General features: G+C 43.7%; 1 pseudogene; it reads right to left on the reverse strand.

Moving 5' to 3' along the window:
• Positions 1–8,160: 8,160 nt before the first annotated feature.
• On the reverse strand, positions 8,161–8,278 carry LOC124608037 (annotated as a pseudogene).
• Positions 8,279–26,743: the final 18,465 nt, after the last annotated feature.

Raw genomic sequence — 26,743 nt, forward strand, 5'->3', positions numbered from 1 at the left:
TGAAAGACGAGAATATCGCTTATTTCACGAAAAAAAGCATAGGAATACTGCACAAACTCCCCACTGTTGTCATACAAAATGCACCTTAACAAAATAAGAGGTTCGTACTGGGATGGAGCGATGTCCCATCGATTGGTCGGCTTCTTTACGCCTGGCACAATAGCAGTGTGACTCAGTTCAACTAGGTACAATAATTTTTGGAGAAAAGCAATGGAGCTATCCATCTGGTCGGCAGCGTCAAAGTGTATCTTCTTTTCATGTCCAAACAGAATAGGCAAAAATGTTTTGTTCATTCATTCACTGTGGATGATCGTGGCGCCAAGGTGCCTTCCACTCATTGCTTGGAAACGCGCCCCTGGTCCCGACAAAAGCACACAGCAGGCCGCAGCCTTACGTCCGTGATGAGGGACCTTCGCCCTACCTTATGAGATTCACTGACCATCTCCTGACGACAAAGAAGACACAGAGACCACACCAGAAGAAGACTTCAGTGAGAAAAACACAAATATTTTCTTCAGCAAATGTGCCCTGAAATCTAGTTTCGTAGGATAGAGCAGATCAAGTTGTGGTTGTGGAGGGGGCCATAATCAGTTACTGTCAGTTGCACAAAACACACAAACTTTTATTTTCCTAAGAACAACTTAATTACACATTGCCTTAAAAGGATCAAATTAAAACAATATGGCTGAAGGCCTAGTTAAGAAAACTTGTGATACCTCCTGGGCTGAAGGTCTAAAACCACACCGAAAACAAGAACGGCAGAAGGCCTGGTGACAAGTTATAAAAAAACTGCTTTAAAGAATACACGCGGCTGAAGGCCTTACTTTTAAAAAAATTCATGTAAATGCTCGGCTGAAGGCCACACACAAGACATTGAACAACTCAGGGCTTATGGCCTGGATAACAAGAACTTCAGATGGAACAAACTTTCAAAATTTTAGTTATTAAACAAATCAAGGCCACACACAAGACATTGAACAACTCAGGACTTAGGGCCTGGATAACAAGAACTTCAGATGGAACAAACTTTCAAAATTTTAGTTATTAAACGAATCAATCTTCAAATTTTTAATTTAAGTTCGTTGAAGGCCTTATTTAAAATTAAAACAAACTAAATTAATAGATGGCTGAAGGCCTCACACAGTACATCAGATTAAAATGAAAACCAAAATCTAAAATCGACAGAACAGTGATGCACAGTAGTGTTCTGAGAGTCAGTCTGAGGAGGTAGCTCTAACGTAAGTTGAGGCGAGACAGGCAGCCAAGAGTAAGTTTAAATAATAGGATGGCAACCCAACCCACTGACATCTGCTGAAGGACCGACCAACAACCTAATCAATTCCCTTCCGCCCGACCAACGATACGACAGCGGAAAATATCAGCCGAGGACGAAGATACCAGCCGCACTACGGCTTCAAAATTGGCATCTAAAAACAGCCAAGGCACAATAATCACTCTTATGAAAAAAATATGAACAAACAACTAAAAGGATGAAACTTCCTGGCAGATTAAAACTGCGTGCCGGACCGAGACTCGAACTCGGGACCTTTGCCTTTCGCGTCAAGTGCTCTACCAATTTTTTTTTTTTTTTTTTTCGATATTGTTCGTTGCAATTGTTCGTGGCGGACGTCCCCTGACGCCCGTTGAAGTTCGTTATTGATTCATTCACTCTGTTTTTTTTTTTTTATTACAGAGGGCAGTTAACCCTCTGACCGAACACGCTGAGCTACCGTGCCGGCTGCCAACTGAGCTACCCGAGCACGACTCACGCCCCGTCCTCACAGCTTTACTTCTGCCAGTACCTCGTCTCCTACCTTCCAAACTTTACAGAAGCTCTCCTGCGAACCTTGCAGAACTAGCACTCCTGAAAGAAAAGATATTGCGGAGGCATGGCTTAGCCACAGCCTGGGGGATGTTTCCAGCGCTGATATGAAACTTACTGGCAGGAGACGAGGTACTGGCAGAAGTAAAGCTGTGAGGACGAGGCGTGAGTCGTGCTCGGGTAGCTCAGTTGGTAGAGCACTTGCACGCGAATGGCAAAGGTCCCGAGTTCGAGTCTCGGCCCAGCACACAGTTTTAATCTGCCAGGAAGTTTCATGTCAGCACACACTCCGCTGCAGAGTGAAAATCTCATTCATTCAGCTAAAAGGCTGTCGAACTACACGCCGTGCCGGACAGCATCAACACGGCGAGGAAAAACACACTGCCGGAAAACTACGCTAACGACCAGGGCAGGTAACTGGGGCGTTAACGGCCACAAGGCAGAAAATACCGATGGTGCACTTCACTGATACGTAACAACCAATTTAATAGTTAAAGACCACACAGGAATATGGCTGCAAAATTTCGCCGATTCCAACACATCATAGGCTGCTACCCTGGACTCCCATTCGGGAGGACGACGGTTCAATCCCCTCCTCCGGTCATCCTGATTTAGGTTTGTAACCTCCCCCTCACTTATGGACCTTAATGACAGTGAAAAATTAAACCGCGTGTACCTAATGGAAATTTGGGAAAAGCAATCGTCACCGAAGTTAATCTGTCGGTAAAGAGGGAGGAAAGGGTTACATCTAAATGAAAGGAAAAATGCAAATGAAACTGGTGGATATTAATTTTGAAAAAGGGTTAAGTTAATAAAGAAAGTAAATACGCGACCGTTACGTTAACAATTAACTAGCGGTAATTAGATATTAGAGATTTGGGGGAAATTTCGGTCGCCAGTCCTATGGACAATTACTATAGTAACTGAAAAAGAAAGGTTATTACACATATAATTAGCACTAGAAGCGTGGTAACTAAAGGTTGACACGTGTAGTGTGAAAACTGAAAGATTGTCAGAAGTAATAAATTTCGCTACACTCTGACTTAATTTAGCAAAAGAATTAATAAAACCGGAAAACTGAAAGTTAATTTAGTGACTGAAATTAATAGTGAGCTTTGTTTCTGAAGCACATCGAAATTCAGTAAAATACTGTTAGTCTTGGGCTACCTCAACAATTATTTCAAAAGCTACTTGAATCTGCGCAATTTAGAAATAAGAGATTTAACTTTGAACTTGAATTAAATGATTCTGAACAATTAACAATAGTAAAATTTAGTACGTACCAAGCTGAGCTGCAGTCACAGGTAAGCTATAATATTGGAGCCAGCTATGAATACTTTAACTGAACTCTGAAATTAAAGCAGTGAAATGGACTAATATTACTTTAATGCTGGCGTTTGAATTTCAACGACACTCGGGTTCATTCCGGAAAAGGAAGGGACCCTGCATGGTAATGCAATTGGGACAATGAGCAACAAATGTTCATGCTAAGTTGCTGTAATTATAGTTACGAAAATGGAACAGTTTGAAAAGCTGAGGTCTGACATACAGTTCTAAAACTTTACGTGCTTCCAGTCTTCCTTGTTGGTTGATTGAAGGTTTGAAGCCGTCGATCGAGTAGGTGGCGACAGTCACTCATTGTCGGCCGTCGCTGTTGCAGAAGCTGGATGTTGCCGCGCCTTCTTCTCGACACGGTCACCAGGCGAAACGGGCTCATGATGTGCGCCAGCTAATGCTTCCCGTCCGCGACACCGTGTCAGAAACTATCATAGCAAGCCGAGCGCAATTACATGCTGCCCAACCCCGAAAGCGTGGCAACTCGCGGGAGCGTCACACAACACACCTGCTCCACTGCACTACGGCAGCCAGACCCCCTCTGCTCTGCCCGCGCTTCCACGCGGCAGAGTTAACAGTACCAAAGATCCTAAACACGTTTGTTCTCCATACGACCTATCGATGTAATCGTTCGATAGCATAGTTTTCCCTAGGCCAGACCCAGCGCAAAAATACAAATAATATTTACAAAATAAACCAATTATACATCGACATAAATGCATATATATATATATATATATATATATATATATATATATATATATATATATATATAGCAAAACAATTACAATATATAAAGGCACAGAAATGTCATATATTCAGGTAACAAAATAAGGAAAAAATTTATAGTACAATAGATGGAAATAGGAGGATATGCATTTCCGGCGTTACAGGTTTTCCGTGTTTTCCCTAAATCATTCGAGACAAATGCTGGGATGGTTCCTTCTGAAAGGGCACGGCCGAGTTTCTTCCCAGTCCTTCCCTAATCTGATGAGACCGATGACCTCTCTGTTTGGTCTTCTCCCCCAAACAACCCAACCCCATAGGCTGCTGCTAGTCAGAACAGCCCAGGAAGCAACAACCGACAATGAACGAAGAGATGTCACAGCAGTTGAGGTTTCATAACACGTTAACTGATCACTCAACTTCAGTGTCCAGGTTCGGTGGGCAACGAACTTTGTATCTCTCACAACTAGCGCCTCACAATCCGACCGCACGTGCACGCCGCCAGCGATTCCGGCCTGACTGCGTGCAGCGACTTTCTCGCTGCTCTTTCCCAACCGACCGACTCAATACAGCACGCAGACGGCACTAAAATAACTTCTCAGGCGAAACCACACAAGCTACACACGGTTCCGCGAAAACACTTCCACAAACAACTCGAACAATACTAAAACCAACCAGTCACTGTGGAACAACTAGGAGGAATCACATGTCGACACACACAGAACCCAGAAGCGGTCGACGACCAAATACACGTCGTCTGATGAGGCGACCGACCAAACGACCAACCAAGGTCGTCGCCACTCAAGTCATGTGTGCCAGGAACGGTCGGGCGAGTCTTGGCTGTCCGGACCTCACTGATGCTCCGTCCCCTCTGAACTCCCGATGATGATGATGATGATTATTAGTGTTTTAGGGCGCACAACAACGAGGTTATCAGCGCCCGTTCCCAAAAATTCAATTCAGAGCCGAATTGTGAGAGGATTGGTATTGTTCAAATTGCAAGATTGGACACAGCACATCAAAACAGGGAGAGAAAACTAAAAATAAAATAGCAGTACAAACAGGTAAAAATAATTAACGGTGGCTGAGTGACCACTTACAGCCGGCCGAAGTGGCCGTGCGGTTAAAGGCGCTGCAGTCTGGAACCGCAAGACCGCTACGGTCGCAGGTTCGAATCCTGCCTCGGGCATGGATGTTTGTGTTGTACTTAGGTTAGTTAGGTTTAACTAGTTCTAAATTCTAGGGGACTAATGACCTCATCAGTTGAGTCCCATAGTGCTCAGAGCCATTTGAACCATTTTTGACCACTTACAAATAATGGGTGACCAAACCACTGGACAGCACATTAAGACTTCAATCCCAATATTTTGGGAAGAAGGCCAGACATCACACAAAAACGTAAAACTCTAGCGACACTCGCCTCATTATTAGTTAAAAGAGAGGGTAGGTCTGGTGGGAAACTGAAATCTTCCCTCAAACCCGCATATAAAACACACTCAGTTAACTGAACTCCCGACACACGACGACCCGGAAATACTAGCGGTCGCTGCAAAGATAGTACGACACTGCTCTTATCGATAAGTGCTGCTGCTACCACTCACGGGCAGGCAAACTAGCAACTTAGTGACGCCAGTAAATCGAATAAGAAACGAGACGGGAATACCGCCAAGACAAGGTGTCAAACAATTAAGGCACGAACACGAGCCACGCACGGCTCGTGCCCAGTAAACTCTAAATAAAATTAACCATGAAATGTTGGCAAAAATGAATCAGTATCATAAAATGATATGAGACAATAATGTCACAAACTGTTCAGGATATGTTCCACATCGAATACCACTTCGTCGTCGCCTTGGAAATGCCTGACACCACAGCTTGGGAAAGACGAGGGAGTCATTGAGTCCCATGTCACAAGAATACAGGGCTGACGCAAATTTTTATAGCAAAATATGACTGTGTCCTGTGCAAAGAAAGAGGGATAAAAATAATATCTTCCCGTTTGTCGATTAGTACAGTATACGTAACACGATCACAATGATAGTAACAAAGGCCTTATTGTTCAATTAGTTAAAAAGTCGATAAAACTGATCAATTTACACATTAAAGAGGACTATCAAATGCTGGATGACAGATAAATTTTCAGATTCAACGTTCCATTAATTTAGAATAGCCACAAGATGGCGAAAATTAGTAGAAGTTCGGGTTCGGTTGCAGACACGCCATTGCGCACGGACACCAGCTCCTCCCGCATCCGTTGGTCTGGCTTCAGGACAGGTCGCCCAACTTAAATCTCAGGAGAGCAAACCGCACTCCCGACTAGGAGGAGCAGGAGCTGTGTTAACTGCCACCCACAGTAAAGTTGGCAAGAGGAACCTTCTGCTCTCGGAAGAAGCACACTGCGGAGCTGCGTCCGAGTTCACAGAACCACGGAGGGACGCTCTCCAAGTCCCGTTCCGTTGCGCTTCCTGCTCCGAATCACGTCGCTACAGACAGCAGTGCGGGATTTGCCACCATCTTATTGTACCTGTACTTGTTACCATCACCTTGGAAGCTGTCTTGTCTGGAGTCTGTCAGTTTTAGTTAGTATGCAGCGCATTAGAATGCTGGTGACTACCTCGGTCGTCCTTATTACGCTACGAGGTGCATTCAAGTTCTAAGGCCTCCGATTTTGTTTCTAATTAACTACTCACCCGAAATCGATGAAACTGGCGGTACTTCTCGACGTAATCGCTATGCAGATTCCATGGCAGCGGCGAAGGCTTCTTTAGGAGTCTCTTTTGACCACTGGAAAATCGCTGAGGCAATAGCAGCACGGCTGGTGAATGTGCGGCCACGGAGAGTGTCCGTCATTGTTGGAAAAAGCCAAAAGTCACTAGGAGCCAGGTCAGGTGAGTAGGGAGCATGAGAAATCACTTCAAAGTTGTTATAACGAAGAAACTGTTGCGTAACGTTAGCTCGATGTGCGGGTGCGTTGTCTTGGTGAAACAGCACACGTGCAGCCCTTCCTGGACGTTTTTGTTGCAGTGCAGGAAGAAATTTGTTCTTCAAAACATTTTCGTAGGATGCATCTGTTACCGTAGTGCCCTTTGGAACGCAATGGGTAAGGATTACGCCCTCGCTGTCCCAGAACATGGACACCATCATTTTTTCAGCACTGGCGGTTACCCGAAATTTTTTTGGTGGCGGTGAATCTGTGTGCTTCCATTGAGCTGACTGGCGCTTTGTTTCTGGATTGAAAAATGGCATACACGTCTCATCCATTGTCACAACCAACGGAAAGAAAGTCCCATTCATGCTGTCGTTGTGCGTCAACATTGCTTGGCAACATGCCACACAGGCAGCCATGTGGTCGTCCGTCAGCATTCGTGGCACCCACCTGGATGACACTTTTCGCATTTTCATGTCGTCATGCAGGATTGTTTGCACAGAACCCACAGAAATGCCAACTCTGGAGGCGATCTGTTCAACAGTCATTCGGCGATCCCCCAAAACAATTCTCTCCACTTTCTCTATCATGTCGTCAGACCAGCTTGTGCGAGCCCGAGGTTGTTTCGGTTTGTTGTCACACGATGTTCTGCCTTCATTAAACTGTCGCACCCACGAACGCACTTTCGACACATCCATAACTCCATCACCACATGTCTCCTTCAACTGTCGATGAATTTCAATTGGTTTCACACCACGCAAATTCAGAAAACGAACGATTGCACGCTGTTCAAGTAAGGAAAACGTCGCCATTTTAAGTATCTAAAACTTCATTCTCGCCGCTGGCGGTAAAATTCCATCTGCCGTATGGTGCTGCCATCTCTGGGACGTATTGACAATGAACGTGGCTTCATTTTAAAACAATGCGCATGTTTCTATCTCTTTGCAGTCCGGAGAAAAAAAATCAGAGGCCTTAGAGCTTGAATGCACCTCGTATTATGCAGCTTGCTCCACCGGCAGCCGGCACTGTCCCTGTCTTTGCGTGGTTCATATTGCGTGGTTCATATTCCAAGTTCAGTTGTAGATCCCCCTTCTCCGGTTGGATACCTGGACAAGGTTAGAGACACGAAAGTAGCCAAAGAAGCACTCAGCACTCCTTCTTCAGGCCAGAAGTGGCCAATCGGGACCATCCCACCGCTTTGCCATCCTCAACTGAGGGTGCGGATAGGAGGGGCATGTGGTCAGCACACCGTACTCCCGGTCGTTATGATGGTTTTCTTTGACCGGAGCAGCTACTATTCGGTCGAGTAGCTCCTCAGTTGGCATCACGTGGCTGAGTGCACCCTGAAAAATGGCAACAGCACATGGCGACCCGGATGGCCACCCATCCGAGTGCCGACCACGCCGAACAGCGCTTAACTTCAGTGATCTAACGGGAACCGGTGTATCCACTGCGGTAAGGCCGTTGCCGAAGTAGTCGAAGAGCCGTTTAATTAAAAGGCTTGAACAGGCTATTGAGCCATACGAAATTATTGTTACTAATATTAACGGACAATTTAATTCGACTTATTTAAAATTTGATTCCTCTTACTGGTATGTAATTTTCCCCCTTTCCCCATCTTTCTACATATTATCGATTCCGGTAGCTGAAATTGCAGCACTAGGAAAAGTGCATTGATGTTTCCATGGTCAACGGACAGAATAGTGGTTAGTGAGAGTACCATCATCTGCTAACAGGGAAACAGTGACAGGCATTTTCTCTGCTTTCTTTCATTAATCGATTACATACCGACATGGCGTCACACACTCTAACACCATAGCATCTCTAGAAGCATCTACGTGCTCGTGTGACAGTTTGATCGTTACAGTCTTGACCTATTACCATCACGTATATGAACGAACGCAACGCGCTCTGTAATATTTCTCGCTTAGTCAGCCATCATATTAAGCTCCAAGAAGCTGTTCCCAGAGCAGTGGCGATGCAAGAAGTATATAGATGACGAAATGTGGTGTGACGTACCTGTGACAGATGTTAGATTCGGTACCATTCCCGTGAGAAAGACTGCCTGCATAATGCTACTGCTCTGTAATTGGCTGCTGTGTTCGGAGCAAGGGCGCCAAAACGTTAAACTGTAGTTATTATTATTAGTTAAACTACTCATTGGAATTACTTCACTTTGTAATATAAATATCTCTCAACAGCTGACTATCAATCAGTCATTTTAGAATGATTAAAAACAATTTAAATAAAAAACAAAAGACTGACGAAATTGCAGACGAGGCACTTCGGAAGCGTTTGGGTCACGCCTTTACTGGTATGGCGCGCAAAGTGTTTCGGGCTGTTCGTCACTCTGGATTAAGCAGGCGAGAAGAACAGACATGTTGTCTGTCGTAGGATGTGTTTCCAATTTTTATTTAAGTTCCTGTTCATCACTCTGGATTAGGCAGTCGAGACGTACAGTCATGTTGTCTGTGGCAGGATGTGTTTGCCAGTATTCACTATTAATTCACTCCGGTAGTCATGAGGCACAGGCACGTGCCACAAATAGTGTAAAGATACATTTTCCTATACGTTGTGTTCGATCATGTACTTTTCTGTATCAGAAGGTGTTGTATTAATATCATGTAGTGTTCTCGTGTGGCTATATTAAAATACGCGAGTGGCATCCCAAAGAAGTCCAATTTTTCAGTAAATAGTTAACATTCTTAGGTAATTTCAAAATTATGTCATGGATTGGACCCAAAACATATGGTAATAAGTCCTTGATTTGACGAAAGTAATGGTAATCCTATGAAAGAAGGAAGAGTTTTCTCCCTGTCCCTTTCATTCTGCACGTTTTTAATTAACTACCAGAAAGGTAGGTGACCTGGGAAGCACTGTATGTTCGCGAAAAAGAAAAACTTGAACTGTGCATCTAAATGCCGATTCCATAAATATTCTTGCTCAACGGGGTGTACTAATATGACGGCCTTTATCTTGTATAGAGTACACACTGGGATGAAACTGATTTATACCAAGCTAAAAGTGAGTTACACAGAAAATTCAAGTAACATTCCAGTCCTATGTAGTCACTGTATAATTATATGTACTGGGATATGACTGAAGCTCGAAATTAACTAGATGGAGTAATAATGTCCATATCTAGCTCAAATAAGGAAAAGTCAGAGAAAGCAAGTAACGTTTATTACATTCTAACAAACTCGTCTCCGCAAACGTAGTCGCTAATATAGTCCTGCAGGGTGACAATTCAGCGGTAGACGCTTCGCATCCTGAAAATGGGACGAGAGAAGATGGCGTAAAAATCCACAACACCAGAGTTTGTGCCCAAGTCTTGCAATAAATTCTAAACCTCTTCAATAGAGTTTCAGGAAGCAAGGATATGTGATTCGATTCTGATCTTTTTTTCAAATGGAGACATTAAGTTTGACGATCATATTCGTGCTATTCGAGAAGCTTTGTACACTGAATAAACTGGTACACCTGCCTAATATCGTGTAGGGACCCCGAGAGCACGCAGAAGTGCCACAGCACAACATGTCATGAACTCGACTAATGTCTGAAGTAGTGGTGAAGGGAATTAATTCTATGAATCCTGCAGAGTTGTCCATAAATCCGTAAGAGTACGAAGGGATAGAGATCTCTTCTGAACAGCACGTTGCAAACCATCCCAGATATGCTCAATAATGTTCATGTCTGGGAAGCTAGTGGAGAGCGGAAGTGTATAAACTGAGAAGAGTGTTCCTGGAGCCACTCTCTATCAGTTCTGGACGTGTGGGGTGTCACATTGTCCTGCCGGAATTGCCCAAATCCGTCGGACTGCACAGTGGACATGAAGGGATGCAGGTGATCAGACAGGATGCTTACGTACGTGTCACCTGTCAGAGGAGTACCTGGACGTATCAGGGGTCCCATATCACTCCAATTGCACACGTCCCACACCATTACAGAGCCTCCACCAGCTTAAACAGTCCCCTGCTGACATGCAGGGTCTATGGATTCATGAGGCTATCTCCATACATACCCGCTCGATACAATTTTAAACGAGACTCGTCGACCATGCAACATGTTTCTAGTCATCAACAGCCCAATGTCGATGTTGACGGGCCAAAGCGTGGCGTAAAGCTTAATGTCGTGCGGCTCCGAAAGCCCGTATCAATGATATTTCGTTGAATGGTTCGCACGCTGACACTTCTTGATGGCCCAGCATTAAACTGTGCAGCAATTTAAGGAGGGGTTGCACTTCTGTCAAGTTGAACGATTCTCTTTCGTAGTCGTTGGTCCCGTTCTTGCAGGATCTCTTTCCGGCCGCAGCGCTGTCAGAGACTTGATGTTCTACCGGATTCCTGATATTCACGGTACACTCGTGAAAATGGTCGTACGGGAAAATCCCCGCTTCATCGCTACCTCGGAGATGCTGTGTTCCCCACTCGTGCCCCGTTAGTAACAAAAAAAAAGTTCAAATGTGTGTGAAATCTTATGGGACTTTTCTGCTAATGTAATCAGTCACTAAGCTTACACACTACTCAACCTAAATTATCCTAAGGACAAACACACACACCCATGCCGTAGAGTCCATGACTGCAGCGCCCAAGACCGCTCGGTTAATCCCGCGCCACAGCTAATAACACCACGTTCAAACTTACTTAAATCTTGACAACCTGCCATTGTAGCAGCAGTAACCGATCTAACAACTGCAGCCAGACACTTGTTGTCTCGTATAGGCGTTGACGACCCAGCGTTGTATTCTGCCTGTTTAAATGGTTCAAATGGCTCTGAGCACTATGGGACTTAACTTCTAAGGTCATCAGTCCCCTAGAACTTAGAACTATTTAAACCTAACTAACCTAAGGACATCACACACACCCACGCCCGAGGCGGGATTCGAACCTGCGTCCGTAGCGATCGCGCGGTTCCAGACTGTAGCGCCTAGAAACGCTCGGCCACCCCGGCCGGCTGCCTGTTTACGTATCTCTGTATTTGAATACACATGCCTATACCTGTTTCTTTGGCGCATCAGTTTATATGTACCGGCATTCATCCTATTCCTTCTCTTATCACATAACACAAATATGACACTGCACTAAAAGTATACTCATCACAATCATCTGCACTTAATATACAAATGCTAACGTCTTTGTCTCATTGGTAACACCGGTTCCCGTCACATAAGCGAAGTTAAGTGCTACCGAGCTTAGTGAACATTCAAATCTGCAGAAAGCTGTTGGCAAGAGGGTGCATTCAGCTCTTGTGAGTGCTATTGAAGAGCTACTTGACTGAGAAATAGCGCCTCCGGTCATGAAAGCTGACAACGACCGAGAACGGAGTGTGCTAACGACGTACTCCTCCATACCTGCATCCAGTGATGCCTCCAGATGATGATGACACGGCGGTTAGTCAGTACCGTTGCGCCCTCGGTGGCCTGTTCGGACGGAGTTCCTCACACACTACGTGAAAGGGAGACAGTGTTCTCAGACGAAGAAAACCCTCTGCGGCTAGACAGATGAACTTTCCCCTAGGAATGTCCTAGCCAGTACAGCCGTAGAACTCTTTCTTGTGTCCTCTATGCTCAGTACGCTAATTGGTGTCGCCATGGTTCCCTTAGATTGGACATCACCTCATTGACTCCCAGCTCTTCCTCTTACCCGTTAATCACAAAATATTATTAGGAATCTTCACGGATACTTTACATTGGCTGTAAGCTCACTGGCCCAGAAAAGCAGCTTTGTCAAATGCCAGAGTGTTTGCGTAGCTGTTAGCTTCTGGCAGCAACTGTAGCCATTGCGGTGGTGGGAAATTGGAGTGACGTGTAGGTGGACTGTTAACCTTAAAATTCGTTTTATATGGCACGACAGACGCCCGTCGTTACGCAGAGCTGTGTGGAGACGTATAAAACGCTCTTAAATCGGACGAAGGCTAGCAATCTTCCCACTCCCCAATACACTTAATAGTCTGGGGCAATGGCGCCTGCGAGACGTCACGCAACCTAAAGAACTCACCTCGCCTCGGTAGCTCGGAAACGTATAACGTAGCTAACAGCATTTGTTGGACTGAATGACGTGAATCATCCAGGCCTGAAGTGTAGGAAGGCCTTCGTCAATACCCGAAGACCTCCCCGGATTCGGGGAATTGCATTAGTGTGAAACTACTTTGACTTGACAGAACCAATTTCTTATTGTGATTTCCCCAATAGCTCCCCCCCCCCCCCCCCCCCCCCCGCCCTTTCTCACCCCGTAAGTTGCCTGCGTTGGCTTGACCTTTATGTTAAACTCAAAACGAAGAATATCACATAAGTGATTGACTTCTCAACACTTTTGTCACCACGAGCTCATTCGTTTGTACAGTATAAAGAACGAGTGTGTGCAGTGTTATCGATCAGCCCAGAGCTTTGCTTGCTGGTCCATAATTCTGTTCGTAAACAGGTTTCGGATACTGGAAGTAATATAAGGAAATACACGAGGGAGTAGACTGCTAACTGTATTTTTTTGTCTTACTGGAAGTTGGGAACGTTGAGGTACTATAACTCTTGTTTACATGTAATTTCAAAAATGTTCAAATGTGTGTGAATTCCTAAGGGAGCAAACTGCTTAGGTCATCAGTCCCTAGACTTACACACTACTTAAACTAACTTATGCTAAGAACAACACACACACCCATGCCCGAGGGAGGACTCAAACCTCCGGCGGGAGTGGCCGCGCAGTCCGTGACATGATGCCTCAAACCGCGCTGCCACTCCACGGGGCTACCTTTAGTTTTAAATGAGCGTTTATGTGTACTAAAGTCTAAGGACTAATAAATTTATTTAAAAAAGTCATGTGGTACAACATAAATTTAATTCACACATACACACATCAAAAAAGTTTTGCGAGACCTCGGTTCCGAGAGTTTCGGAACCTGTACAGAAAATTGGAATAGAGATCAACATAAACGCCATTTCCTCCCTTTTTACTGCTCAGGAAAACCACACATTGTATAATGTACCACCATACAGTGAGACCTTCAGAGGTGGTGGTCCCGATTGCTATACACACCGGTACGTCTAATACCCAGTAGCACGTCCTCTTGCATTGATGTATGCCTGTATTCGTCGTAGCATACTATCCGCAAGTTCATCAAGGCACTGTTGGTCCAGACTCTCCCACTCCTCAACGGCGATTAGGCGTGGATCCCTCTGAGTGGTTTGTGGATCACGTCGTCCATAAACATCCCTTTTCAATCTATCCCAGGCATGTTCGATAGGGTTCATGTCTGGAGAACATGCTGTCCACACTAGTCGAGCGATGTCGTTATCATGAAGGAAGTCATTCACAAGATGTGCACGATGGGGGCGCGAATGGTCGTCCATGAAGACGAATGCCTCGCCAATTTGCTGTCGATAGTGTTGAATTATCGGTCGGAGGATGGCATTCACGTATAGTACAGCCGTTACGGCGCCTTCCATGACCACCAGCGGCGTACGTCGGCCCCACATAATGACATCCCAAAACAGCAGGGACCCTCTGCCTCGGTGGATAGTGCGTCTAAGGCTTTCAGCCTGACCGGGTTGTCCAAGCACATCTCCGACGATTGTGTGGTAGAAGACATATACGACAGTCATCGTGAAAAGAACGTGATGCCAATCCTGAGCGGTCCATTCGGCATGTTGTTGGGCCCATCTGTACCGCGCTGCATTGTCGTGGATGCAAAGATGGATCTAGCCATGGACGTCGGGAGTGAAGTTGTGCATCATGCAGGCTATTGCGCACAGTGTGAGTCGTAACACGACGTCCTGTGGCTGCCTGCCCTGGGGCGGCCAGAGCGAGGCATGTCAAAAACAGTTCCTGTCTTTCTGTATCTCCTCCATGTCCGAACAACACGTTTCACTCCGAAATGTCTGGACACTTCCCTTGTTGAGAACCCTTCCTGGCGCAAAGTAACACTGTGGATGCGATCGAACCTCGTTATTGACCGTCTATCCATGATTAAACTACAGGCAACACGAGCCGTGTACCTCCTTCCTGGTGGAACGACTGGAACTGATTGGCTGTTGGACCCCCTCCGTCTAATAGGCGCTGCTAATGCATGGTTGTTTACATCTTTGGGCGGGTTTAGTGACATCTTTGAACAGTCAATGGGACTGTGTCTGTGGTACAACATGGTTGTTTACATCTTTGGGTGGGTTTAGTGACATCTCTGAACAGTCAAAGGGACTGTGTCTGTGATACTACATCCACAGTCAACGTCTATCTTCAGGAGCTCTGGGAGCTGGGGTGGTGCAAAACTTTTTTTTGTTGTGTATATTATAAAACTGGATGTACTTGTACATGCATGTATATATTTATGTATGTTTTAATGTTCCACATCTTCTCCTAAAGCACTGAACCGATTTATCGTTTGTCTGTGAACGTAGAAGACATGTGATGGCCTGCAGACTATGCATACAATTCGACAAGGCAGAGCTACTGTAGTTGTGGTGTGCGTACTGTAAGACCTTCGGTACACACACCATCAGATTATTTGACTTGTCGCTCTAACGAAGTAGGCGAGTGTCAGCAATATGTCTCGTGGTCTTATTGTGGCGTGTTTATCATCTGCCGTTAGGTCAGACGATAGAAATGCCACTTGCACGCTTAGAGTAGCAGATTGACGGTGGCCAACTTTAAACAGAACTTGATTAATTTTCTGGATGCTATTTACAATTGACAATCTGAAGTTCCTTTGGTCTTGGTACGTTAATCTTATTCTCACATATCTCTGATACTTGACAAAGTGTCTATACATTTCTCTTCATGGCTATGTACAGGAATATGATAATCTTGTTAGGCGAAGACTGTAACTTGCCTACAGACTAATGCAGACTGACTAATCGGAGGTCTGTACACTCGTTATAATACCTCGCCCGTTCAGGTATCACTGCGCGAGTGTGATCCGCGAGGAGAAAAGGTTCTACGTTAGCAGCAATCTCATTGGCTGCGTTACATATTAATACGCGGATCGGCGGAAGCAGAATTTGGTCCATCTCTAAGACAGCGCCATCTCGTTGTGCGGAGACGGACGAGCGCTGCGCCTGCGCTGTTGTGCTTAGCGGGGCGCGCTCTAGTGGGAAAGTTGTGTACGCACTGACTACGCGGAACTATGTACACAACAGTACCCTAGACTTAACCCTAGACTTAAAACTACTTAAACCTAAATAACCTAAGGACATCACACACATCCATGCCCGAGGCAGGATTCGATCCTGCGACCGCAGCAGCAGCGCGGTTCCGGACTGAAGCGCCTAGAACCGCTCGGTCACAGCGGCCGGCTTTTGCTCGACACACAGTTCAGGCGATGTAACGGCCTAAACACTGAGATGTGTGAAAAATGTAGCATCATGTATGACGTTTTAATTTATTACTTCTTTACTACTAACTCTATTCTTAATACATTTCGGAGAGAGTGGCCACATATACCACTGGATGCTCATGCAAAATTATACCATTGTACAGCACATAAGCTGCGTGAAAACGAAACTGCAGAGCAAAATTCGCTAGAGATATTTGTGAAATACGTGTACAATTACATGTGAAACATGTTAAATATACGTGAAACATGTTAAATACATGTGATACACGTTAAATACATGTGAAACATATCTGACATGTGCGTACACGGGCAAAGCCACGAGTAGAATACTCGTCGTAAACTCCTGGAACGATTTAACTAAATTTGACACACGTATTAGCTACGATCTGGAAAGGAATACTGTGGGAATAAAAACGACCAGCACCCTATTGGAATGAGCATAATAATGTGGAGAGAGCAGGAAGGAGAAGTAGATGGGGAGAGCGAACGGGAAGAAGAAGATAGGCGGAAAAGAGGAGATGAATGGGGGGAGAGGGGGAGGAGAAGGACAGAGAGGGGGCAGGAGGAGATGAACAGAGAGAAGGAGGAGGAGATGAATGAGGGGATTGGGGGAGGAGAACGACAGAGAGAGGAGAAAAAGCAGATTGACTAATAGAAGATTAGAATAAAAAAGTACCACAGCAACGCCACGTACACAGCCAGTTTTATTATATGCGAAGGTATAAGAATCAAAGAATCTGTTTGACTGACGAGTTGCGCTAGTTCACATATTGATAATATATTTATTTTTCAAAGAATCATCGTTTTAAAGCGTCCATGATATTCTCAAAGATTAAGGAACTGAAGGGATAACCTACTCTTAGCTCGTCTGACTGTATGCAAAGACAGTTCTGGAAGTGAAAATAATTCTGATTCAATCCGTTGCAGTAGCAGAGATTATGTCGTACAGTTTCAAGGAAGTTTAAAAAATGTTGTTCAGATGTGTGTGAAAGCTTATGCGACTTAACTGCTAAGGTCATCAGTCCGTAAGCTTACACACTACTTGACCTAAATTATCCTCTGAACAAACACACACACCCACGCCCTAGGGAGCACTCGAACCTCCGCCGGAACCAGCCGCACAGTCCATGACTCAAGGAAGTTTACTTTAGATCTCTACTGTATGTGTACCAACAGGCTGCTAGTATGTTCTCATCAGCAGGTACATTTATGAACAATCCAGTTGTCAAACAATATTACTTTGGAATTTCTTCAGAGTATTAAGGGGATACGGAATCACCTATCCCCGCAATGTTAATATATGCCTACTATAGGGAACATTTTCTCACAAACTACTGGAGACAGAGAGGTAAAAATTTTACTGTATGTGCATTCATATGTTACAACAATACTGAAACAACAGTTTACTGTCAAAGTATTTTCTTACAGAGATATTGTACGTTTATTTTTAAGTAAATTTTTTCCATCGCTTTTTACTAGACTATCACCCCTAAGTCTTTTGTAAATCAAGTAATTAAAAAATCGTTGTTTCAGTATGTAATAGGGACCTATGTCACTACGTCATAAAAATTTCAGACTTCTAGGTTGACCAGTACCTGAGATAATGTTCCTAGATGAAGTAAAAAGTAAACTTACGGGAAACGGAGAAAGAAGATTAAAACATTCCTGATCCGTAGCTAATACCCCCTTCACAGTCTTCATAATCATCTTCAAGTCTTCTTTTGGCACCCCTCTGCACCTGTCTTGCTTTTTTCACTAATGTCTTAATTATATTATCAGCATGCCTTAGTCTGTGCTGATCTAAAAAGAACATAGCACGTACCGTACGGGAACCAACACACATACCCAACTTTTGAAGGACCTGGCATTTAGTTATATTTCCAAGATTGAAGGTTGCCACAGCATCATACACACCAAAATGTAGTGTATTAATTCCGACAAACACTGTTTTTGGGAGACGATGCCATATCACACTATTCAAGCACTCGTTGGGGTTCTGCGTTTTTCCGTGAAGACATTTCATCAGAAGACTTCTGTCAGCCAGATCTCTGAAAATGGGCTTTATTCCTGCCATGATGGCTGATGGTAGACTGTGGTGGTGAATGTATTTCTCTCCTGTTGTTAGTCCCCTATTGTATTTACACCAGCTGTTTTCACCTTTGGGGCACAAACCATGTCGTTGATGCTCATCCGTGGATGCGGTGTGGAAATATAAAGCCCATATAGCTCTCCTCATTTCTTCAAGATTGCCTGTATTTTGCCTGATTGCAAGGCCATAGCAGTTCTGAATGTGGTCTATTATGGAATCAGTCAATCTTCCTCTGCCATCCAAGGTTTTCCCATCATCTAGTTTTTTCCCTTTCATAACTGATTTTAACCTTCTCAGCCTGGCACCCATTCTCTTCTGCACATGTCCTATACATTCAAGTTTGCTTATATTTACACTGTTCCCATATGGTTTGCTTTCCAAAACTTCTTTGAATGCTTTAGAGTCACCATCTCCCAGATATTTGACATAGCGAACATTATACCACTGTGAAGAGCAATGAAAAATTTTCTTCACCCCAGCAACCTCCATGCCACCACTACTACCATAATAATTAGCAATACAGTCATCACTGTGTTCATTTTTCAGCCTGCCTGTGCACCTACAGTATTTAGACATTATTGCAACATCAATAACCTTGCCAGTATCAACACTAGTTGCTGTTACAACACCATTGTTGGAGGTGTGGCCCCTTTTCTGCCACGTGCCATCAAACGCCACTGTGAGGTCACGACTGCCGTCATTTTCTTCCACTGCTTCTTCCACAGCAACCTGCATTGACTTCTGTGCTACATCTTCAACTGCAGATCCTAGTACATAATTGTAAGTTTCAAACTTTGAAGGTGCACTTGGAAGATTTAGAACACCACATAGCATATCACCAGCTGCTTTGCCCTTACCAATTGCTCGCAATCCATAAACTAACCTAATATTTACACTATAAAGTTCAGTTTTCTTGTATCCATTATTTACAGTTACTGAAACCGAACTTGGAAACTTACAGCTGTATTTACAAACACTGCATATTAAATTAAACTGGGCAGCCAGGCCAACATGGGATTCTACTTTCAGAGAAACGTTTCCATGACATTTTTTGCAGAACAAACTGTTTTCAAGAGCTTCACACAATATATTCGTATCAATGAGTTCAAAAACTTCATTCCCTCTATCAAGTAAATTATATTTCTCTTCCAAATCTCTTAGTTTTTTATGAGAAGCACTGTTTTCATTTGGTGTAAGTTCGTTCGGCAAATCAGTAATAAGTGGATTCACATTTTCCAACAGTGATGATGATGAACTGCTTTGCTTTGCTAATGAATCATTATTTCTTTTCTTTTGCCAGTTCACACGCTTTTTAAATACTTTTGCTTTAGCTCTAGGCATTTTCACTGCGAAAAATGAAGCACTAAATACGAAATAACTCAACGACAACTACTTTCTTATATCACACTGTTTACAAAACAGTCCCGCCACAAAGTCAAAGAGTAACTTGAGGAAACCAGAGAGAAACATTTTCGGGCAACTAGTGTATAAATAGTCGCTGGAAACCGGGATATTTGAATTCATGTCACTTTAAAGGTACTGCCAAAAAGTTCATGGTCAGCCACGAGAGACGTGTATAACTAAAGCGCAATACCCGATCTCACAAATATATAAAAATAAAATAGTTATAATTGTAGTAGAGCTATGTATGATACGTCATTTTAAAGAGGAAACATGGCAGAATATAATACGCCAATAAAAAAAAATTCGATTTTTTAACCCAAAATCCGATTCCGTATCCCCTTAAGTACTTAATTACCCCCACCAAAGCTATGGCGTTTCTGACGCGAAATGAGAATAGAATATTTTTAAATTTATACCACTTCTGTGTGGTGGGCAGCATCAACCACTCATTAAAAATAGAAAATGGGCTATCATCTCGTATTCGAGGAAAACTTCAGATTACTGCAGAAATATAAACTCCCGCAAACACATACCTGCAGTTTATTCTAACTGGGTAAGTTTTCAATAGTGGAGGCATAGTTGAACCTTCAACAGAATGTGAAGTATGTAAGATCACTGTAAGTTCTGTGGAAAGTTGTAAGTTAATATGGTAGAGCTGCGGAAAATAAACTGGCTGAACACTAGAGAACGTGGGGCCTGAAACAATTCTTTCAGCTTATGGTCAGTTTGTTCAAACTGAAAACTGTACTTATGATGTACTATACGATGAATATGTCAAAAATCCGCCTCCGTTGTGAAATGTTACTGGTCTGTACCCAGGTTTCAGCTAGAGTATTCTAGCCTTCTTCAGAAACATGAAATAAACTAATACATACCAGAATAAGGCACGGTCAAACATAGAAAGCTAAAGTACCATAGGGGTCTTGAACCCACTATTAACTAATAATTAACCTTTTCCCTTAAGAATTTTGTTCCACGTCACTCTTGTGACTACATATAGTGGACGGTCGTACATTTTCTATTTGTAGTTAGTGTATGTTTGGTTACGTTATTACAGGTTTCCTAAACACAACGTTGACCATCTGTGAATAAAGTCATAAAAGATGCCCTAAGCTTTACAGACCCAGTCAATCATAAATGCGTAGGAATGTAGTGCCATAACATAACAACGTTAGTCAAATTTTGCGTTGACAGATTGAAGTATTACTCCATGTATAATGGAAATTATTTTATTTCCACCTTCTCCTAACCCTGAGAAGTTCTCACGTTACGGACATATAACCTTGTTCATCCCCCGCATGAGATTAATAAGGTCTCGGTTTACAGTTAACGCTCATCGGGATTCTATCTACTCAGTGCATTGTTCTCTCACTAATTTACGGTTTAACATTATAGGTAATTTCCCAATACGTAACATAAAGACAGCCAATGGCAAGCACGTTTGACTTTCCGTGAGCGCATGCGCTTGATCCGCCGTCTTGCTCGGTACATATCCTCGTGCCACAGTCAGTTCCAACGTAGCGTCCGCGGCTAACCGACCGCTTTCCTCGAAGTGGGGCCGGGGCTGTTCCTCAGCTAAGTAACGTAGCTTGACATGGTACCACGGTACTTCAGCTTTCTATGTTTGACCGTGCCTTATTCTGGCATGTATTACTTTACTTTATGCTTCTGAAGAAGGCTAGATTACTCTAGCTGAAACCCGGGTAAAGACCAGTAATATTTCGCAGCTGAGGCGGATTTTTGACATATTAAGGGACTCCGGAAAGGCTCAAAATCATGAAAAGTTCAATTTTTACGTTTTTGCGTTTTCTGAATCTGCAGACTATTTATTACCTTTTAATATATAATTTATTCAATTCCGAAGACTACAACTATTTTTAAATTTTTTTTGAAATGTGTTCTACATGGGCGTGACCCACTGTGGTGCTGTTAAACTGCTGTCAAATGGTGTTATTATTAACGTCCGTGTTCATCAGGTACATTTTAGTGATGTGAGATAAAGTATGTGTTGTGGCTAACCTGTGATGGTTCAATATATATCGCTGGTGTGATTGTCGATTGTTTCATGTTTATTTACTCTGTCGTTATCTCGAAAATATTCGTAATTAATTCTGTTTCTTGAGTCTCTGTTTTGTTGAAGTATAATAATGAGTAAAAGTAAAGTTATTAGAAATCCTCTGAAGGCTTTTAAGAAAAGGAGAAATGTCGGAAAGCCAAAGGTATGTGTTATTACTGTAAACAATAAAGACGATAACCAAGTGAGTGAACCTAACCTCTCAAGTACACCTGCCCATAGCAGTCAAAGTGCGAAAGAAAATACTTCACAGAAGAGGCTTGGTTCAATGAGTGAAAACTATGAATGTTTTATGGGCGAATCGGATGTAAATGAAATATTTGATATGTCGGTTCTCAAAGGAATGTTTTCAAACTGTGTAAGATGTATTCATTGTAGTGAAGTTGGTCTGGAACTCTCCATAATAAAGCACGTAGGACTTGCTAGTGAAATACAACTGAAATGTGATAAGTGTTCATACATGACCACCTTTTGGAACAGTGTTGCAGTAACTGCAACTGAAGAAAATGGTAGCAAAATCTACGAACACAACAACGAGCGATGCTTGCTTTAGACAAGGAACGCCTTCGGGCTGCAGACAGGGCTGTAAAGAGTCTATAAATACAAGCAAGAGTAAACAGGAGGAGGAACAAGAGGAAGCTGGAGGAGGAGTTTGCAAAGGATGAAGATAATCCATCCTATGGACCTGGAATGCACTAAAAAGTTAATCCAATCTTTGTCGCTCGATTCCCAAAACTTTTATTTTCTCATACTAATTACATGTTTTCTAAGGATCTTCCAAACATATTTGTTTCAAACTTTCAGTAAATGTTACACAGTACCTTCTGCATAATTTAACACAGCATTTTTCCAAAAAACTGTATATTTTTGAATATATAAATAAAAATTGCAAAGAAATGTTGTGAATTCTCATTACAATTGAAAAAAAATCATCTTTAATAACTGAACTAAAATTTTGTAAAATCCCTGTGTTAAGTTGTAGCCCATATTACAATAAATAATCTGTAAAAAGTTCAACTTCCTACCTCAAATACTTTGTGAGGAAAGATGTAATTTATAAGCGTTATTTTAACATTGCAAGTATAGGGCGTTCCGGAGCCCCTTAATTTATCACAGTTGCTGACAGGGCTGCAACATGTTAAAAATTCTTACTATATGATGTTCCGCATAAGGGCGAGGAAAGTAGAAACATGACACAACTGGAAGTATTATAGATCAAAGGAAAACTTGGACAGAGTTCCAGCTTAGTCATATGTACATATACATACACTATGCAGTCACCTTAATGCGACCACTGCCTATGATCGACATCAGAATGCAATAACCACTCACAGACGGCAGATGGCAGTGGAGGCTATATAAAGGGCGTTTGGGAGACGCTGAAAGCAGCGCTGTCGTCCTCGTAATGCGAAAAAGGTGCGATTTTTCGGACTTCCAAAAGAGCATGGTCATTGACTTTCGGACAAAGGTGGAAGCTTTTCCCAAAGAACTAAATGTGTTAACGAAATTAGAATTATATATTAATACCTTCAGCTGCTGATGGGCGTTGATATATATCAACGGGGACAGGGAAAAGTGTGCCTCGACCGGGACTCGAACCCGGGATCTTTCGCTTAGATAGCAAACGCTCTATCGATCTGAGCCACCGAGGACACAGAGGATAGTGCGATTGCAGGGAGTATCTCACTCACGCCTCCCGCGTGACCCACATTGTAACCTTATATGTCCACACACTACATTCGTAGTGTCCCTATCCAACACATTCATTACTCGTGGAAGACATTCTTACCAAGTCCCGTAAGAGTTCGGGTAATGTGTGTCCATGCGCACAGAAGAAGAAGGTCATGGCCGGTATTGCCAGATCTGTATACTTACGTGGATATGGTGTCTGTTCTTTCGGACATGTCAGAAAGAAATAACACCATATCCATATAAGCATAAAGTTTGTTAACTGTTCTTATACCGCCATGGTTGAAGTACACGGTGCGTGGCAAAATGGCGCTCTCCAAAACTGGCTCCGAGGCAACTGCGGTGCATCACCGATCGCGGATGCCAGGGGTGAACGGAGATTGCGGAAACGTGTACGGGCGAATAGACGTGCAACTGTTGATCAGCTAAACGCCCAGATCAACCAAGAGGCTACCAACAGTGTCTCCTCAACGACCATTCAGAGAACGCTGCTGTGTACGTGCCTCCGCAGAACGTGGCTGGGGCCGGCCGCTTTGGCCGAGCGGTTCTAGGCGCTTCAGTCCGGGACCCGCGCGACTGCTACGGTCGCAGGTTCGAATCCTTCCTTGGGCATGGATGTGTCTAATGCCCTTTGGTTAGTTAGTTTTAAGTACACTACTGGCCATTAAAATTGCTACACTACGAAGATGACGTGCTACAGACGTGAAATTTAACCGACAGGAAGAAGATGCTGTGATATGCAAATGATCAGGTTTTCAGAGCATTCACACAACGCTGGCGCCGGTGGCGACACCTACAACGTGCTGACATGAGGAAAGTTTCCAACCGATTTCTCATACACAAACAGCATTTGACCGGCTTTGCCTGGTGAAACGTTGTTGTGATGCCTCGTGTAAGGAGGAGAAATGCGTACCATCACGTTTTTCGACTTTGATAAGGGTCGGATTGTAGCCTATCGCGATTGGGGTTTATCCTATCGCGACATTGCTGCTCGCATTGGTCGAGATCCAATGACTGTCAGGAGAATATTGGATCGGTGGGTTCAGGAGGGTAATACGGAACGCCGTGCTGGATCACAACGGCCTCGTATCACTAGCAGTCTAGATGACAGGCATCTTATCCGCATGGCTGTAACGGATCGTGCAGCCACGTCTCGATCCCTGAGTCAACAGATGGGGACGTTTGCAAGACAACAACCATCTGCAAGAACAGTTCGATGACGTTTGCAGCAGCTTGGACTATCAGCTCAGAGACCGTGGCTGCGGTTACCCTTGACGCTGCTTCACAGACAGGAGCGCCTGCGATGGTGTAAACGACGAACCTGGGTGCACGAATGGTGAAACGTCTATTTTTCGGACGAATCCAGGTTCTGTTTACAGCATCATGGTGGTCGCATCCGTGTTTGGCGACATCGCGGTGAACGCACATTGGAAGCGTGTATTCGTCATCGCCATACTGGCGTATCACCTGGCGTGATGGTATGGGGTGCCATTGGTTACACGTCTCGGTCACCTCTTGTTCGCATTGGCTGCACCTGGAACAGTGGACGTTACATTTCAGATGTGTTACGACCCGTGCCTCTACCCTTTATTCGATCCCTGCGAAACCCTACATTTCAGCAGGATCATGCACGACCTCATGTTGGAAGTCCTGTACGGGCCTTTCCGAATACAGAAAATGTTCGACTGCTGCCCTGGCCAGCACATTCTCCACATCTCTCACCAACTGAAAACGTCTGGTCAATGGTTGCCGAGCAATTGGCTCGTCAAAATACGCCAGTCACTACTCTTGATGAACTGTGATATCGTGTTGAAGCTGCATGGGCAGCTGTACCTGTACACGCCATCCAGGCCCTGTTTGACTCAATGTCCAGGCGTATGAAGCCCGTTATTACGGCCAGAGGTGATTGTTCTGGATACTGATTTCTCAGGATCTGTGTACCCAAATTGCGTGAAAATGTACTCACATGTCAGTTCTGGTATAATATATTTGTCCAATGAAGACCCGTTTATCATCTGCAGTCCTTCTTTGTGTAGAAATTTTAATGGCCAGTAGTGTATCATTGGGGACCGCGTCCACTCCCACATGCAGTTTGTTTTTCCTCATCACGACGGCATCAACCAGCAGGACAGTGCAACATGTCACACAGTTCACAGCATACATGCATGGTTCGAAGAGAAGTAGAACGTGAAGTACTCCTCTGGCCAAAAATCAAACGACAATCTGCGGGACTATCTCGGTCGGACTGTTCGCGCCGTGAATCCTCAGCCGAGAAACCTAGCTCCACTGGGCACGACACGACACTGGAGTCGGCATGACTCCAGTCTCGCAAGGGTCCGAGCTGCAGAATGTGGTTATTCAGACTTCTGACAGTTACAATTACTCTGAAAGTGACTGTGAAGTATGCAGCATACAGTAGTTAGGAATTTTCCGCAGGTTAATGTTTCTTCCTGTTCCAATTGCCTCTGGAGCGTGGGATGGGTGTCTGCCTTAAATGGCTGTCTGCACTCTGTAATTAGTCCTTATCCTCGCAGTCCCTCCGGGGGCGAAAAGTAGTGGTTGAAGAATTCTTCAGTGCTTCTTGAAACTTTGCATGAAGACTTTCGCGAGATGTTTGGCATCTACTTAAAAAGCGACTATCAATTCAGGTCTTCCAGCATTTCGGGGACGCTCTCTCGTTAATAAAGGAAACCTGTGACCATTAGTGATGCTCTTCTTTGTATTCGTTTATTATCCCCTGTTAATGCACTTTCGTATTGATACCATGAACTTAAGCAGTATTCTAAGATGGGAAGCACAAATTTTTTAAGCGTTCTCCTTTGTTGAGTGACTGCATTTTCCCTGTATCCTGTCAATGAACCAACATCTGCGACCTGCGTTACTACGGTTCAACCTACGTGATCATTCCATTTCCTATTCCTACATATTGTTACATCCAAGTATTTATATGACTCAAACTGTTCAAATAGTGACTAATTGTATGAACATAAGGAGTTTCATTTTCCGCTCTTATAAAATCAGAAAATTCACATTGCACAGAAGGCAAAACTAGACACACAGTGGCAGGATCAAGTTTATTTTTAACTATTTGATAACTTATTTTTGTGTAAAATCTCTGTGTAAAATCTTTTTACATCAGTAACCCTAGTAATACCCATATTATCTGATATTTTCCACTATCTCACAGTTACCTTATTCTGTCTGCAGTTGTAAGAATCAGTTGTTGCCTGACGATGTCCTAGAGCTTCTTAAAAAGATCCCTGACAAATTAAAATTGTTACAGGAGACCAAGAAAACGTGAATTTCCGTCTTTTTTAACATTTTCGGTACAACCATACCCCCCTTTTTTATGGCAGT

This window comes from Schistocerca americana, chromosome 3 (assembly GCF_021461395.2).
Source record: "Schistocerca americana isolate TAMUIC-IGC-003095 chromosome 3, iqSchAmer2.1, whole genome shotgun sequence".
NCBI lineage: Eukaryota > Metazoa > Arthropoda > Insecta > Orthoptera > Acrididae > Schistocerca > Schistocerca americana.